Here is a 20,040-nt window from a genome sequence, read left to right as displayed (position 1 = left end):
TGCTAAAATTCTGACATGCAAATACCTCATTCATTCCAGCTGATCTTCAGACTTCCTTCACAAACATTCTGTTCATCTGAATTTGGCCCATCCCACTATGATTTCGTGTGTGCCTATAATACCTGAACTCAGGGAGGCAAAGAGAGACAGATCTCTGAGTTCAAAATCAGCCTGGTCTACAAAGCTAGTCCAAGACAGCCAATGTTACACAGAGGAAGCCTGTTTTGAAAAAGCTGAAAACAAAACAAAAACAAGTGAGAAAATGACTAAAGATGTTGAGTATTTCTTTAAGTGTGTCTTAGCCATTCGATATTCCTCTGTTGAGAACTCTGTTTACCTATGTACCTCATTTTGTAATTGAATTATTTGGTTTGGTGGTGTTTAATATCTTGAGTTCTTTATATATTTTTAAATTTTAAAAATTTTTCCTATTTTATTTTTTAACATATACATTTAATTTGTTACACATGAATAAAAAAACTATATACATCACGGAGAATGTGTGTTGGAAGAGAAAGGGAAGTCCAGAGAGTAAGCTGGATTTAGCATTAATACCTGAGTATCTTAGTGATTTTTCTGCCAAAGTTACTATGGTTGCTTCTGGAGTTTATGATGAATTGGCTAGTATGTACAAGTGTCATGTGTGTGTATGTGTGTTGCAGTATCTTATTTCCTTTTTATTTAATGATTCATTGTTTAAAAATATTTTAACTGACCTAGACCCCAATAGATGGGGATATAGAAGTATCCAGAAGGTCCTAGAAACCTACAAGTAGAACATTATGATGGGCGAATCTGGGCCCAGGGGTCCCGCTCAAACTATGGCACCAACCAAAGACAATACAGACAGTAAACTTTGAACCCCTACCCAGATCTAGCCAATGGACAGGACATTCTTCACTGTTGAGTGGAGAGTGGGGACTGACTTTCACCCAAAGTCTGGGACCCCGCATTTGACCATGTCCTCTGGAGGAGGAGGCCTGGTGGCACTCAGAGGAAGGATAGCAGGTTACCAAGAAGAGACTTGATACCCTGTGAGCATATACTGGGGGAGGAGGTCCCCCTCAGTCACAGGCATAGGGGAGGGGAGTAGTGGGAAAGCTAGAGGGAGGGAGGAATGGGAGCTTACAGGGGATGGAATAACAATTGAGATGTATATGAATAAATTAATAAAATATATTAAAAAATAAGATATTTTAACTGAAATAGAATTATATCACCTTACACTCTTTTTCTTATGTCCAATCCCTTCATGTCCCTGACACTCAAGTTAATAGGAACTTTTTATTTGATTACTGAATGTATAAACAAATATATAAGTATAATCAACTCTGATGATTCAACTATTATCTCACATAGCACAGTCAGTGACTATATATTTTCTACTCCTGGCTGTAAGACAGATTGGATCCAGTTGTGAACACTGAATCATTTGAAACTATCATCAAAATCTATGACAAGGAAAAAGTGGGCTAAGCATCATCTATGTCACACTTCACTCTTCTCCGCCTTAGGGCAACATAGATAATCTTTGGGACTTTTCCTTGTATGAAGTTTACTGACATCACTGTCATGCAACAGAGACAACTGAACTATTCCTCCATTGATACCTGATGCCTTCAAATGATTCCTTTTTTTATACACAAGGTATAAATCACAAAAAGTAGCTTTTTCATCGGCTGTCTTACAATGTTATCACGGTATGGATTTCAAGTTGACAGTACTTGAATTTTAATGCGTACTATTTCAACCATATTATATTTCACTTAAATTCTGTGGTACACCTGCTTAGTGTCTGCAGGGTGGGATAAAAGTATCATGACCTCAAATATGTCATAAGACATGAGCTGAGCATTGATGATCCATCCAGTGGAGTTTGTGCTATGTGTTAGAATTTGAATATTTGAGAAAAGCAAAATGTGTTCTATAGAAAGATGCTAAATTTAATCATCCTGCAGGCAGGAGCTTTATTAATGTCACTTGGAAGCAGAAACAGCTGCAAGTCAACCTCAGGAAGTACGCAAAATGCTTTCCAAAGTCTTTGTATATAATTTATTCCCAGGAGAATAAAGGAAATGTATGGGGTGGTGTTTTCTACTGATTTCTTGGATCTTATAAAAACTAAACTGTCTTGGCCACAGAGTATATCACTATAGGATATTGAAATTGTGTACACTGAAACTGGCCACTATGAAGACTGTTCTCTGCTTATTTATTGTGTTCATCTGTTTTGTAAAATAGGCAAATCTTATGAGTATTAGAAATGTTGCTTTGAATATAGTTGTGCAACTTGGATATTAGTTGCTGAGAATAGGCTCTTCCATACTGTAAGTTCCACCACAGTAGATTGAACAGTGGTTTTTCAGGCTATATGCTCCCAGGAAACTCCATTTTACAGATAGTATCTGCCAGGTTTTTTCCTTTCCTTTTCTTTCTTTTTTCTTTTCTTTTCTTTTCTTTCTTTCTTTTCTTTTCTTTTCTTTCTTTCTTTCTCTTTCTTTCTTTCTTTCTTTTTTCTTTTCTTTTCTTTTCTTTCTTTCTTTCTCTTTCTTTCTTTCTTTCTTTCTTTCTTTCTTTCTTTTGTTTTTGAGGGAGAAGAATGATTTTAGCCCCTGCATGGATTCAGACCATCTGTCAAGCACCATCCACCCACCACAGACTTGCTAAGTGGCTTATTATGGGGAAAAGAAATGATTCCACTTTATAAGTTTATTGGGAGAATTGAAGCTATAAGACACATATTTTAAAAATCAGATCATGGAAATAAGGCCCAAAAGGATGGGAGTCATCAGATAGAGAAAAGTTTGAAAAATGACTGACATCTAATTTTGGGTTGGTATTGCCCAATACCAGCATTTCCTATAATACTAGGTGTGTGCTTTGTCCCAAGTTATTGATGTTGCCTTCTTGACTGGCTGTACATCCATCTTTTTCCCTGTTTGTACCTGAACCAGATACGTCATTTCCTGCTGTTGACCCATATCCTGCTCAGAACCTAGTTTGGCCTTTTTACCTCACAGCTGAATTTCACAGCTTCACCCTCAGATCTGACTGTGGTAGCTCCCTAATGCACTGCTCTTCTTAATCTTGTAAATAAAGAATCTTCCCTTGCTCACTCTGAAGCCTCACAAACTCTTTTGGAACCTCTTTAACTTGCATTCATTTTGTAAATCAAATATATGTACAGAAATAAAGTTATAAAGTTACAATGTGATATGAATATTATTATCAGTAATGAAGATTGGAATAAAGAATTTACTTTTGCCTTGCCATGCTACTAAAGATAGTTGGTTTTATGATAAATCACTGACATTTAGACCTCTAAATCTTCTGAAATTTTTAGTCAGTAAATTCTGCCACTGTAGAAAGCAGAAGCATGTCCATCTGTGATTCTGTGTAATGCTCCCCTGAAAAGGTTTACACTTTATTTATTTTTCCGTTATGTGTTTTGGAGGTCCACACCTCCATCCAACAATACTTGTACTGGGCCATATGGCCAACTCACCTGACATCTAGGGATATATCTGTTCTATCTGTGACAAATCTGAAGTGTCTCACTCTTTCCTTCCAGTGATATCCTTATAAAATACATTTTGTTTGTTCTCCACCTCCGTTAGTGCTCCTGGCCCATACAGTAGCAGTCAGCTTCTGTAGTAGATCTGTGTTAGTCAAAGTGCTCTGGATAAATAGAGTAAACTAAGTGAATTCATATTGAAAGATAATTTGATGATTAAATTGGCTTCCAGACTGTGGTCAGAGTGTTTCAATAATGGCTGCCTTATGCTGGAGAGACCAGAGACCATCAGTCCTGGTAGCTCAGCAGAATCAAAGTGGTTCTAACAGCCTAGAAGGTTCCCAGAGAGCTTCTAGTCTTCAGTTCACACTGGAATCCTAATGAAACACATTCTAGTATCTGCAAAGTAAATAGAAGTAGCAAATGGAATGACTTTACTTCAGCTTTTGATATCCGGGCCATATCTGAAGGCACCATCAACATTTGGCTGAACCTGTCCACGCATAAGACAGTCAAGACAGTCTCTTACAGACATGTCCTCAAATGAACATGATGATGAAAGTTCATCATTCACATTTTTTTCCAGATAATTCTTGCCTGTGCTGTTGATGATTGAAGGTAACCATCACACCAACTTCCTGTATATTTGCAATAGTCCTCTATTCTCTATAAAAACATTTGTGTTTCTATACATTAGGTGTTAAGGAAGTACAAAGATAAGAACAAAGTGTGAAACATGTTTTGGGCAGCACTTTAATCAGCTCTTCAAGATAGCCTAAGATTATTCAAAGTAATAAATGCATTAACTACAAAGCACTATCAAGATATTTCCATTAATGCTTTTTTAAATAACTAACAATTAGACTTTGTGAATAACCAACTTGAGCTATTTTTATTTATTTTAATGTGTTTTCAAAATAAAAACGTAAGTTGGAAAAGAAATGGCATTGTGTTCTAGGTCACTGGAGCAGCATTAAACTATTGCTGTACGTGATATGTGACAATAAGTCTGACATGGTGTGTCACAGAATCAGGGGCATAGCTTCCTGTAGGTTATGAGAAAAACTTCAGGTATGTGCCAACATTGCAGGAATCATTTATACTGAGGAAAGGCCAACCGCTCCCCTGTGAAATGCATACCGTGATCCATTGTTGGAACAAGAAGTCTCAGCTGTAAGCTATTGGGAACACAGAGAACAAAATAATCTACCCATGGATTCATGTGGACGGTTTGCTTCTTACAAAGTGAAATATCCTTTTCATCTTCAATTCTACGCACACATCAATATTTTAAAACATCAAAATGAATAAAACTATATGTTATGGAACAAAGTGGTTGTTTAGGCAGTCCAATGTCTCTTTGTAGCAACCACAAGTTTCCTATTTTTTGATTTAATTCAAGTGCAGCACCTGGATTAGGAATCAAATAGCCAAATTATTTTTTTTCTTGTTTTATTTTTATATAAACTGATATAAATATGTAAATAGGGAGAGAGGTATATAACACTACATAATAATTGTAGGAAATGTAAGAATTCAAAGTTAGTCATTGAAATCTAATCAGATCACACCACAGATCACCAGCACTAACAAACTCCTTAACTCCATGTCACCAAGATATGGTAGTTGAAATGTGTGTTGCTGTCTCTCCCCTCGTCTCAGTGTAGAAACTCGTAGTCAGTGCAGAGCTGTTTGTCGAGTTTTGTTCTGCACTTAGATGTTGTGGGGAACAGGAGACATTTGATAAGGGATAGCCTGAGCTCAGCACTCAGTAGCACATTATAAAGCCTTTAGTTGAAGAAAGAATTACTAATTATTTTCCTGTGGGAAATTAAAACAGACCCCGTAGATGTGATATTAGGTAAGAAAAATGAATGTAATAAAAACTGTCTTTCTTTGTGGCAGATGATATGTTGATAGAATAGCTAATAGACTGTTAAAAACATTATTGAATTGTATATAAGCATGTAAATGATATATAAATGTTGGTTTTTCCCCCCAGCAAATAACATTTAATTTAAAACCATTATATTCTTTGAATTGTCTAATCTTCTTAAACATACTGAAAGAATGATGGTTCTATCTCTCATTCCCAAAAGGACCTCATTCAATACTTCATGAAGTATAACAAGTAAGTACACCACAGACATTATATATATATATATATATATATATATATATATATATATATATATGGAAATTCGTTTTATTTTTCCAAATGATGAATCAAACTTCTAAATATTAATGCATAGCCTATTATATATTCACCACATGGATAAAATGCTTATGTAATTTGAGCTATAATACACAAATATTTGAATATCATATTTACTGTTTATTTTTCCATGTACTTTAGATTGCATTTAGTGTATAATTGTTCTTTTTGTTTGTTTGTTTCTGTTATGCCTACATTCACAAACTAATGTTTAGGATGTGGTACATTTATATGAATATTAGAAGATAAAATCTAAAATTATGCTTTCCTTGCACAATGTCACCACAGGAGACTTGTTACAAAGACTTCCAACAGATGTGTTCATTCATCGCACTGCTGCCATCAGATTTGTTCATTCACCACACTGCTGCCTTCAGATTTGTTCATTCATTGCATTGCTGCAGTCACATGTGTTCATTCATGGCACTGCTGCCGTCGGATGTGTTCATTCATGGCACTGCTGCTGTCAGATGTGATCATTCATGGCACTGCTGCCATCACATGTGTTCATTCATGGCACTGCTGCCGTCAGATGTGTTCATTCATGGCAAGCTGCGGTCAGATGTGTTCATTCATGGCACTGCTGCCGTCAGATGTGATCATTCATGGCACTGCTACCGTCACATATGTTCATTCATGGCACTGCTGGTACTTGTCCTGCTTCATGAAGGAGGCACTGAGCTACACATATACAACCTAGTAGAGGACGGAGACAGAACTGTTAGGGAAGTTTATGATTCAGTTTCTCATTTTGTCTCTTAAAATTAGGCAGCCATGCTAATCAGTCTTTGATGTTACCAAAGAGATTACAGAAATATAAAATGTGGGATTTATACAACATAAATTTAATCAAACTGCTGTCCAGCCTTCACTATTTAGCGCTTAGTTCTCACAACACATAGAAAATGAGCCATGTTTCAGATCTGACCTTTCAATTAAGGACATGAGAAGAAATCTATTTTTGTGGCTATTTCAAAATGAATAAAGGAAAGATGTTTTAAAAGGAAATAAAGAAACTGAAAGTCGTGGCCACTCATGTCAATTCGATCTTTTAACCACAGCTTTGATGACTATGATGCAGTGAGATGAAGTAAACATGGAGGAAGGGTGCCACTACAGCACGAAGAGATGGTAGCAAGGCTTCACTGAGGATGAAGTTTAAAAGTCTTACTTTCAGGGTACCCTTCAAAAACCAGGGTACCCTTCAAAAAAGTGTAATAAATAAATAGTAAAGCATAACAAATATATAGCAGGTGATTTTCTTTTACTTTGTCTCCATAAAGATACCTCTCAATCAAGAATAAATACAGGTTCCAGAACATTTCACTAGGTTTTTCCTGTTTGATTAAATAACTATGACTACGGATAAAGTCTCACTGTAGTGAGAAGACAACAATGTAATAAAACTCCCATCCTTCAAACCATTTTGTGTTACTGCCTTATATCACAAAATTCAGTTTTGTGTTACACTAATGGCTCCAAATATGTTTTAAGAAAGGCTCATAATGAAAATTTGAGTCCAGATAGCAATTATGGTCCCCATAGCAGAGAAAAGATAAAGGTAATTGCTCTTTTAAATGCCTAGTAAGATTAGATGCAATTAGGGAAAATGTTAAGAATCTTCAAGGAGAAATAGCATTTTGGAAAGAAGCAACACCTTCCCCAAATGATCTAAACTTTTCTAAGGAGTATAGATGGACACAAATTTTCAATGGCAGAATTAGGTAGTTTTATTCAACCTAAGTAAAAAAATCAAATATTTTTCTTCCTTTCATTTCATTTTTATTTATTATAATTTATTCACATTACATTCCAATTTTTATCATCTTGCTCATATCTTCCCATTTCCACCCTCCCTCCTACTTGTGCCCCATTCCCTTCCCCTAGACCTCTGACTGGAGGTGGTCCTCCTAAAAAATTCCATCTTACAACTGTCAGAATGGCTAAGATCAAAACCTCAAGTGACAGCACATGCTAGTGAGGATGTGGAGATAGGAGAACACTCCTCCAGTGCTGGCGGGAGTGCAAACTTTTACAGTCATTTTGGAAATCAATCTGGCACTTTCTCAGAAAATTAGGAAAAGTGCTATTGCAAGACCTAGATATAATACTCCTGGGAAAATACCTGTGAGATGCTCCACCACACAACAAGGACATTTGCCCAACTATGTTCATAATTGGGCCTTAATCATAGTAGCCAGAATCTAGAAATGACCTAGATGTCCCACAACTAAAGAATGGATAAAAAACTACTGTGGTACATATACACGATGGAATACTACTCAGCTATTAAATGCAAGGATATCTTGAAATTTCCAGGCAAATTGATGGAACAAGAAATGACAATTCTGAGTGAGGTAACCCAGACCGAGAAAGACACACTTGGTATATACTCACTTATAAGTGAATATTATCCCAATAAATGTTCTCTGAGATACTGCACTCAGCTGAGGATCTGGACAGATGCTGGGACTTGCAGCTGGAATCTGGGCTGAGCACTGAGAGTTGTTTGGAAGAATAGAGGGATGGAAGGACCTGGAGGGGTGAGGAGCCCCACAGGGAGACCATCAAGGCAGGTGGATATTACATATTTTTCATATGGCAAATGCCATAATAAATACTGAGTATGCAATATCATAGAACACTTTCAACTTTTGCCTTGGAGAGTGTAGTTTCAGTGAAGAATAGAGGAAAATAAGTAGATATGTCCACCATTTTCCTTTTTATGAATTTGGCCAGAGGAGCTCGAACTGTAGACCTCATGAACCTACAGCTTTGTGATATTCTAATTTTTTTTTGGTTTGGTTGATTTTATACACACTCATTATTCAGAAACACCTTAACTTAGATAAGAGGCACAAGTAGGTAATGAAAAGCATTCGTTGAACAACTGAGCAATCTAATCAAGCAAGCAAACAAACAAAATGACAAAATATGGCTACTCTACTCTGGTAAATTAAAAAGAGTCACTTTGTGCAGGTACCGATGAATTAAAAGAATAAAATATTATGAAAATATTATGACAGTATATGTCATCACAATAATAAATAAAAAATAAAAACTTTCCCTTCATCTCCCACCCATTGAGGAAAAACAAAGGAAGAGAGGAGACTAGTAAGGGTTAGATTGGAAGTAGGGAAAGTGATGGACAGCAAGGGCTGAATATGTGTGAAATACATGAACTCTCAAGAGCCCTTTACATAAATATCAACATGTTATGTAATGAATATGTGCAAATACATTGAGAAATGCATAAAATCCAAGCCTATAAAGACAAATTTGACAATACAGTCTGAAAAACTTAGTTTGAGAACCTCTCCTCACTAATTCTTCCTATTATTAGGCCCCTTGGCCTCTCACATCTGTTTTGCAGATCTTATTTATCTTTAATTGTTTATCCTGGATATCTTACTACTTCAGTACTAATTTTCATTTAGGCAGAAAAATGAGCTTTAATCATAGTGGATTATGAAAGTAGATCCAACATTCTTCCTGGCCAAATTGCATTCAACATGCTCAAAAACAAATAATAAGAAAAATGTCATCAATTTCCAATCTCCATACTTTAAAAATATCCAATATCAGTTTCCCAGTTTTTACTGTAATTCCACTTTGCCATATTTTAAACCTGATAACATCTATTCTTATATGATAATGGTATACATTAAAACTTTGGTATTGAACATGCACATCAATACAATAACTTAAATTTCCAAGATGAATCTGAAGTTACAGAGTGTATCTATACATAGGATGTTGTTTCACCACTGCCAATCTATTTCTTTTTATTAACATTGTATCTGGTCAAACACAGCCACAGCAAGGTCAAGATTCTACTACAACATTTATCATGTATAGGATGAAGAGAAGTTCTTTCAGCAATAATTCTGTAAATCTCCTTTTATGGAGAAATGCCAGCTTAGCTTAAGCTCTGTATACATCTTTGAGACATCCTGTGGCCAAAGGGATGCAGTAATTTGATATAAGATGTTTCTGATAGGAAAGGTGAAAGAAATTAAACAAGTTAAAGTACATGTACTACACTGTAGGTGAGCCTTTCTTGTTGGTGCTGGGTTTTTGTCATTTTTGTTTTGTTATTTTTTCCATCAACAAAACTAATATCTGCTGTTCAATGCAGAATTAATCAATAATTATAAGACTTACATTTTCAATGCATAGAAAAATAATCTTTGAACACTTCTATTTTTGTAACTGGCCACCCAGTTCTCACCACCATCCACAATATTACTCTTTGCCGGTATGAAATCTTGAAAATAGCTGGTAAATTTCAACATTCATCTTTTCTCATGGAAGACATCCTAGCACAAATTCCCTTAATATTTTTCAGAAATCTATCAAATGCTTTCACAATATACCTTGGTTTTTCAGATTTAGAGATTGCAAAATTATACAAATTTTAGTATCTGCTATATTAAATAGAGGCTATTACTCGTAAGTCATACTTTGTGGATATCTAACAAAACCTTTTATTCTGAAGTGATTTTCCTTCGAGCGCTATCCTATCAAACAAGGAATCATCCATCACTCATGTTTTATTAGAGCTCTTTTGAAATTGACCCACCACTTCAGACAAGAAGAGCAATCTTAGTATGATCACTAAGTTGAGTTAATGGCATCTTTGTACAACAGGGACATTTAAAATATGCACTTTTCTGTTCTTAATAAATGAATATATATACATTACATACCATTAAAACTAGAATGCATTGTTGAAATATTAAATAATTTTTAAATGTCAATGAATACTACATTTTCAGACATATATTTAATTTTTTATTATTTTATTGAAACTTTTATGTGTTTGATCGTATTCATCTCCTCTCTCAATTCCTTCCAAATCTATAGCTCCTCTTCCCTCCCATCCAACATGGACTGAGCTTGATCAAGTCTTAGGTGTACTGTCACAACCCCTGTGATATGTGCATATGTCCTGTTATGTCTGGAAAAAAAATTTATTTTTCACCTATCTCCAAAGGCGTTTACACTATTAGTATTTCCTCTTTCATAATGACCGCTGAGCATTTGAAGTGATGTGCTATATACAGGTGCCAGTTAGGACTCAGCCTCTTTTCTGCAACTTGACCAGTTGTGGATCCTGTGACTCAGCATCTACTACAAACAGAGGAGTTTTCAGAGGTGCCTTAGTCTGTAATTTTAACAATATGATGCTGAGAGTCAGTTTAAAACTGTCTTTTGCCACAAACTCATCCTGCAGGATGAAACCCGTACTTCTCACTACTGATTAAGGTTTTCAAAGCCTTGAAAAGGTGATATAAATAGGAAAAATTAAGGAAGTTCAACACATTTATATACACATATTACATAGAACTGCCTATGTAAATTATTAGAAAAAATAATTTTTATAGTTTAATACAGAAATGCACTATCAGTGAGTATGCTTCTAGAATTTAGTTGATACCAAGCTGTTGCTTGAAATTCCTGTTTATGTTAGAATATACTGTATGCTGATTTTTCCTCCTTTGGTTGTATCATAAAAATAAAGAAAATACTCCCAGTTTCTTTAACCTTATGAAAGATGATATATTATACTCCATTCAACTTTATATCCATAAGACAGAGTAATGCTACCAATATTATTTAATTTTAAAATGTTAAATTACATATTTAATGTATTTTTGACTAGACTACATACTGCATTTTATTTTCTTATTTTTACTTTTGAGATTATTAGAGTACATTTCTTCCTTCCCTTTACTCCTTCAGAACCCTTCCTTATAGCCTTCCTTGACTCTTTAAATTTGAAATTCATGGCCTCTTGTGTTTAAAGTTATTGCATGCCTATCAGTGTGTGTAAATACAAAGATATTCATAAAAACAACATGATAAATCCATATACTGTTATATATATATATATATATATATATATATATATATATATATATATATATATATATATATATATATATATATACTATTTTAAGGATGAACATTTGGCAATGGACATCCAATTGGTGTGCTCTTCCATGGGGAATACAACCTCTCGCATTCCTAGGTTTTCTCAGTTGCCTATAGTTACTCGTGTAGGAAAGCCTGAGGCTGTGTAATAACTGAAGTTTGCTTTAAATTCCATGTTAATTAATATTTTATGCAATGAATAAGCCAAAATTATTTTAAAAACATTGCACTGCTTTCTGTATATTTTTCCTTGTTTCATGTAAAACATCCTCTGTCTGGTCATAAAACTGAGCTTGAGATGTATTTACAAAATGCCCCCTGTCTATTTTCTTGACACTAGCAGTATGGGAATAAAATCTATAATAGAATGAGAGGTTTATTGTTAAAGGGGAGTAAATTGTAAGAAAACAAGATTGATTGAAGATGACTTACTAGTGTTCATGAAAAATTCATAGGAAGTGTCTATTTTAAGGAAATCCAGATTTTTATCTAAGAGTATCCTTCTTTAATAAATTAGAGGTTATTGACACTCCTCCAATAACCATGAGTCTACTAGCACCGAAAATTAGTTAAGCTTGCTGTATCGGACATGATTTCCTTCTTGTTGAGCAAGTCATAAGTACAATTAGAGAGCTGTTGGTTACTGCCACAAACATTTGTTCTTAAAACCAACAGATAAATGTAATCTTCATCCCATGTCAAGGAAACTTCCCTTTGCAACTACAAAAAACCTCAACAAATCAAAATGCAGAGTGTGGGTGGAAATCAGTCTCAATGGTCACATCTACAAAAGAGTCCCACACCTAACGTTCATGAAATGTTGCAAAAAAAGATAATTGGAAGATTATAACAGCCAGAACATCAGGGACTTTGCTGTAAGATTGTGTATTCCAGTAACCTGGGGAGCTATACCTATATAGTCTGCCTATTCAAATGTGACACCACCTAATATGCCAACCTCCATGGTGTAAAGCCTATGAAGTTTCAACCCTACACAAAAGAATTACAGGAAACTGAGAATAGCTGAAAATAGGAGAGAAGGTTTTCCCCAGAGAGAAGTACATCACCTGTAAGTCAAGGTCCATAGAGTCATTCCTGAAAATATACGTACAAGTAACATTCTATAGAAAAGTAGAGTATGCATTGGAATGTATATGAATGGGAAAGACTTAAAGAGATAATAGAGAAAACTATCGTAATCATATTAAAATCTCAAGAACATAACAAAATAATTAAAATCTAGTTTTCACTATACCTCTTCTAAAAAGTATATATAAGAAAATGATAATTTATTGGCTTGTTAGGGCCACAGTAAGATGGTACTACACATTGTGTGGTTACAACAGCACAAATTTATTCTCTTATATTTCTGTAGTCACAATTTATACAATCAAGTTTCAATGACACCATTCATCTTATGATACTTAAAAGGTGAAGGAATTGAAAGGATCTTTTGGGGGGGCATACTGGGATTCCACGGGGGTGTCCCTAGCAAAGACTTCTAGCAACAGGGGATTTGAAGCCTACACTCACCACGTCCTGTAACCAAGTAGAGGGACCCACTTAATAATACATTTAACCCAAAATTTGTTTTTTCTACAGTAAGGGTAGGTATAATTTGGAGCAGAGATTGAGGGAAAGGGAACCAATGGCTTTACCAAATTGAGACTTATCCCATAGGAGATAGCCCCAACCCATAACACTTCTAATTATACTCTATTATACTTCCAGAGAGTGGCCTATCATAAATTTTTTTCTAAGAGGCTTTATCCAGTAGCTGACAAAAAGAGATGCAGAGACCAATGGCCAAACAATAGGCAGAACCAAGTGAATCTCATGGAAGAGTTGGAGGCAGGATTGAGGGAGCTAGCGGCGTCAAGGATACCACAAGAAGACTTACAGAGTAAATCACCGTGGGCCTAGGGGGGCTCAAAGAGACTGAACCAACAACCGAAGATTATGTATGGGCTGGACCTAAACTCCCTACACATATGTAGTAGATGTGCAGCTTGTTCTTCATGTGAGTCCCCAAACAATTGGAACAGGGGTGGGGTGTCTCTGACTCTGCTACCTTCATTTGGATCCCTTTCCCCTAGCCAGGCGGCCTTGACAGGCCTCCATGGGAGAGGATGTGCTAAGTCCTGCTGTGACTTGATGAGCCAGGGTTGGTTGGTACCCATGGCTTTCTGGGGAGAAGAGTTAGAGGGAATGGCAGAGCTGGATGTTCAGGTCGGAATGAGAGGGGAGGTTGAGGGGGCTGTAATCAGGCTATGAATTAATTAAATAAATTAACTAATGAAGAAGAAGAGGTGGAGGAGGAACAAGAGAAGAAAGAGCATCCTTTTGCCCTTCTTCCTCGCTAGCTTCCAGTGTGATTGTAATTTATTGATAATCTGTGCCTTGAAGGTGCTGCAATACACTCCACTCCTATCTTACCTGTGAATATTGACACCAATTTCCTTTTTACTGCATGTGTGTGAATCTATGTATATGTTTTCTCTTTTTATAAGAAAACAAGTAATATTTTATACCATATTTTAAAAATATTACATTTGTTACTTCAGTAATTAGAAAGATGATCAGAACATGAAACAGATATCTTATGATTGCGATAATATCACAACAAAGGAGCATGAAAAGGATAGCTAGCATCTTTGGCCATGGGAAGATGTTTGAGATATAATATCTATGAGGATGACAATTCCTTCAGACACCAACTGCTTACTTCCATACATGTGATAAATAAATGAATGTTTTAAATTTTTTATTATTTTTTCTTTTTTTACACATAAATTTATATTATTATACACAAATACAATAAACTACATACAGCAAGAAGAACCATGAAACAATGAGGAGTTATATAAATGTTACATTCATAGTGTTTTGGCTATTTGAATTTGGAGACCTTGAAGAAAACCTCTTTCTTATCTTGGTGAGTCTAAATTCTGTAAATCAATATATATCATTTCTCATCTCTATAGATATATAAGATAAAATATATAAGGTCTTCAAAAATTTCAGAGACCTACAGAATATGGCATTTAAAGATGTTTTTATTATTTTAAGGGATTCTTTGACAACAAGAAAGGTCAACTCCTGTCAACCCCATGCCTACATCAAAGAAGATGATGAGCATTAAATGAAAGATTTCAAATTATCTGGTTTTTGCTATTTGGTTACAGCAATCCTGATAGATTATGATGCTCTGAGAAGTCCAAATGTGTTAGTACTCTCACAACAAAGAAACATTATCCTAAACTTAAAATTTTTTAGAAAAAGAAATGAGAAAAGAATAGAATTGTTGAAAACTCTTCAATATAAATAAATGAAGGCAAAATTTGTTTTATAAATATGGAATAGTAATACTTTGTATAGATACTGTCAAAATAATCAATGATAACTTATTTTATGTGAAGACTTTTAGAAACTTTTAAGTTTGTAAAACATATTCAACAAAAAGATAAACAACATTATGTGAGGATTTTGATTATTTTTTGGCTACTAAAAAATTCCATTGTACATGTTGGTGATATACTTATGGTTTGTGGTATGCATGTGGATGGCTTACACCTTAAAAAGTGCACTATGTACCATTAGTAGTTCCCATAGGCACATGAGTACAGGGTCAGTCACTGAAGGATGTGTACCCACCATAACTCTCATTCTCAAAGGAAGATGACCTTGTCCGCAGTAGCTTTAGACTTCCTCCAGGGGTGGAGGAAGGGCTTAGGTGTCTTGACCCTTCCCTGATTCCTGCAGGAATTTTGGATTGTTTAATCTTTTTCAGGATGTTCGCAGACAATTGGCACTGCACTGCTATGAACTCATGAGTGAAACAACTATGCCATGATCACGGTACAGCATTTGTCAGTGCTCCTTTAAATCCTGTTCTCTTATATTCCTTCCATATTATACTATATTCTCTGAGCTTCGAGTAGGAGCAAGGGTTGCCATAGATGTCCCATTAAGGACATCAAAATACTCATTCTCAGCACTTTGACGACTTAGGCATCTCTATGTTGCCACTGTTCATTGCAAAAAGGAAATTGTCTAACCAAAGTTACACAACTATGGGTGTAAATATAAATATTCAAAAAAGGGATCATTTTGCAAAATGCTAGGCTTGCCCTTAGTGCCTATGACTTCACCACTAACTTTTTTACAGTATGAGGCATAAATTCCATCATACAGAGCAGGCCTAAAGTCTAATAAAGAGCAATTGGCTACCACTGTGACAGTAGCATCACTACCATCCCACTGAGAACATCTCTCCTAGAAGACTGACCCTATAACATGCAGGGTTTAGCATTGATTAAGACCATTGATGTTTCCAATGAATCCCCAGAGGATTATCACAGCACTTTCAAAGCCTCAAAAGATATCAATCAAGTAAAAACATTATCAGCCCTGTATAAAATTAGTTTGTCTGTATCTTGAAACCAAAACTTAGGGTGTCTTCATCAGTCCAGAATTGACAACTAGTTTTGGTGGGCCATTAGGAGCAACAGTGATGTCTTTCCCTAATCAACAGGCGGGTATCCCATGCTTGACACTGAGGTTTTTATTTAGCTGCCCATTCCTTCCATGAGAAATATTGTGCAGAGTACCTTATAAATACACATTTTATTTTTTATAAAATAGTGTATTGTATAATTAGCTTGCAAGTTCATTTGTTTCCTGATATCTTTTAAATCTTATCCTTAATTTTGGTATACCCACACAATCCCTTACTTCCTTCTCTTCCATATATACAATCCCTCATTCCTGCTTAAAATTTCAGCCATCAATATTCCCCCTTTTCATATCACATGTGTCCCACTCTCCCATCCAAGTATATTTTCAATGAGGTTGCAGGATAAGTTTCAATATGTTTCTTACATTCCATTTATTTTGGCTAAGCATATTACTATTTTGTGTGGCCTGTGCCTCTAACCATTCCCTACTTAGAATTTCCTGCTTTAATCTTCTCCCTACCTACTTTCCTTCTACATATATCTTACTGTCTTCTAATCTTTAATGCATCTACTCAAATGTCCCTTTTCTAGTTTCCTGGCATCTCTACATAATGAATATTCAATCCACAAGACAAAAACTTGATGATAGTGTAAAGGGTGATTTTATTTCATCAGAGTAAAGGGTGAGATAAAATTCATACCCAAACTGTACAAATTCATGGCTTTTGCCGAGTCCAGAACATTTATTTCTCTGTTCTAACTATTCCTAGGTCTAGGCCTAGATGCTTCTAACCTCTGTGCAATCTAATCTTTGGTAAGCCTGGACTTGGAAGTCTTCAGCATCCTGATCTGTTGGCTTACCTAAATCTAGATTGTTTTCTGCCTCTGAGTTTTAACTGCTGAATAAGTTCACCCTTTCTGGTTCTTTATGAACTCTGCCTGGCTGGTTCAACTCAAGTCTTCTTGCTCAAAGCTTTCCATGATGACTGATTCAAACTAATTATTTTTGCTTATTGCTGAATTGCTGTTCTTGGAAAAACTGCCTCTGAACTCCATGAACCAAACTACACTGGCTGCCCTGGCTGTAGGAACTGAACAGAACTTCATGAACTCAACTGAACTCAAGTGAACCACAGCAAAGTGCACTCTCCTTCCTGTCCTGTTTTTGTAAGAGTTGGACATATCTTGTCTCTAATTTATGCTATCAACTCTTTCCCTGATTCATCACTTTGTCCTCCCATCAAGAAAGGGTCACCTTCAAACATGCCTGCCTCCTCCTATGAAACAAATCTTACTTTCATTGTTTAGGAATAAAAGCGCGTACTAAGGATTTCTGTATTAGAGCCAGATCATACTGTAATCTGGGTCCTGTCTGCATTCCAGCTGGATCACATAGACCAAGAAGGTGTTTAGATGTGATTTTTTTTTGGTAAATAAATATGCCATTGATTTTTGTATTTAATCACATTGCTAAAAATGTTTCTGAACCCTAAGATTTCATGGATCTCTTGACATCACTTCTATATCTAATCATATCAAATACAAATAGGGATATCATGACTTGTTTTTATAACTGAATTTCTTTTATATACTCTCGTGTCGTCTTTCTATAATAAGACTTGGAGCAGCAACCAGGGACCAGGCATAGACTGGACCTAGGCCTCCTACACAGACGCAGCCTATGAGCAGCTCAGGCTTCATCTGAGTACCTTAGTAAGGGAAAAGGGGGCTCTCTCTGACATAAGCTCTGTTGTCCGCTTTTTGATTACTTCTTCCAGGTCGGGCTGCCTTTCCAGGTTACAAGAGAGGAGGATGTGCTCAGTATTAATGTGACTTAATGTTCTGTGGTAGGTTTGGGGTGGGTCCCTTTTTTGAGGAGTAGAGGAGGGAGAAAGAGAGAGAGAGTGGGACTGGGAGGAGAGGAGGGAGGAGGCTATGATTGGGATGTAAAGCTAATAAATAAATAAATTTAAAAAGACTTTAATCACTGTAATTAATGTGTGTGTGTGTTTATCTTGATTAAAGTACTCATATCTTTATCCTGATATAAGTGGAAATGGTTTGAGTTTTTCTATGGTTAGCTTAAGATTAACTATAGATTTGTTCTGTATAGATTTAACATGTTGCAATGTGTTCCTTACATCACTAAGTTATCCCAGCTTTTCATCTTGATGGGATCCTTGATTTAATCAAAAGAAATTTCCGTGTCTTTTGATGTTTATATTTGAATGACTTTATGTGATGAGGTGCATTTACCTAGTTACATAATTTGAAAAATCTCTGATATTCTGAAATGACTTTCACTCATGCAGACTGCTATTCTTGATGGCAACTTTCATTGGTTTGTGAACATTAAAATAGGAATATGTGCTTCTAATTTATAAAGGAGATTGAGCTGTAATTTTGATTTTTTGTCACGTATTTACTAAGGTTTAGTAAGAGTGATCACTTTTTCCTTAAAAGGAGTTTAGACTTTATTTCAAATTCATTGGGTAGTTGAAGTTTCACTTTTTTATACCTTTTTAAATATTCTGGTAGAATTTGGGATTGCTATAACCTATTTATAAATATTTTATACTAGAAGGTTTAATTACAGCATCAATCATGTTTCTGGTTACAGATATGTGTAATTTATATCATTTTGGTTAAATTTTTGCATGTCATATGCATCAACAAATTCATTTTCTTTTAGATATCCATGTTTAGTGAAATATATGGTTTTCAGGAGACATCTGCACAATATTGGTTTTGTGATGCAGGTCTCCATTTTCTAAATCACTACACAAGCCACAGAAGATGATTTGAAATCAGAATATTTTCCTTTTCAAGTTGACACATTTATACATCTTATTTTCTTTAAATAAAATAGAAAAACCCATCTATTTCTCTAAATTTATAAAAGCTATTTTATATTTTAAATTTATTCTTAGATATCATCATGTTAAGTAAATTAAAGATGTGAGGCAAGATTTTCTTAGATTTGCACATATTTATTTCTTATCACTTTGCATTTGTCACAGCATACACTACCTGAAAGTTGCAATTGAGAAACTCTTTAATCTAGCAATTGAATAATGGACATGTATATTATAATCTCCCTGGAATTTAAGCACTTTTGTTATATGGATTTAAGGCAACAAATTTATGTATGTATTAATTTTTATATCATTTACAAATGTCTGAACTAAATAATTTAAAAGGCAATTATTATTGTTTGAAATGTTTCCAAGTAGGCTGAATTGTAAGACAGATTTCATACAGAGCCATGCAGAATTTTTTCTTTTCTAGAAAATATATTATTTTCTCATATAATATATCCTAATTATCGTATACCCCTGCTCTTCTCAGTTACTCCTCCATCTGAATTACCCTTTGGATCCATTCCTTTTCTGTCTGTTATTAGAAAAAAAGAGGCTACTAAAAAAATAACAACCACACAGGACAAAATATCATGTAATAAGGTAAAGCAGAAACCATAAAAGTTAGACAAGGCAATTCAACAGAAAGAAGAGAGTCCTAAGAGCAGGCACAAGAGTCAGAGACCTACTCATGCTAAGAATAAGTGTCCCGTAAATCACTAAGCTAATAGCTATAATACATACACAAAGAACCTAATGCAGGAACGTGTAGGCTCTGTGCTTGCTGCCTCAGGCTCTTTGAGCTTAGATACCTTGCTTAGCTGATTAAAAGGGCCTTCTTCTGGTGTCCTCCATCCCTTCTAACTCCTACCCTTCTTCTGCCTCCTCTTCCTCTGAATTTCCTGAACTCTGAGGGGAAGGTGTTGTAAATTAGTTGTGCCTTTCTGTAGTTAGGGGTAGAATTCATATACGGACATTGCTTTACCTTTTCATATATTTTTAAATCCACTTTCAGAAACTTAATATATTATTCATAAAGAAATGTAGAAAATGTGCCAA

The sequence above is a fragment of the Acomys russatus genome, chromosome 2 (genome assembly GCF_903995435.1).
Source record: "Acomys russatus chromosome 2, mAcoRus1.1, whole genome shotgun sequence".
In the NCBI taxonomy this organism is placed as follows: Eukaryota; Metazoa; Chordata; class Mammalia; order Rodentia; family Muridae; genus Acomys; species Acomys russatus.
The sequence above is the reverse complement of the archived record's forward strand: the minus strand, read 5'-3'. Positions refer to the sequence as shown.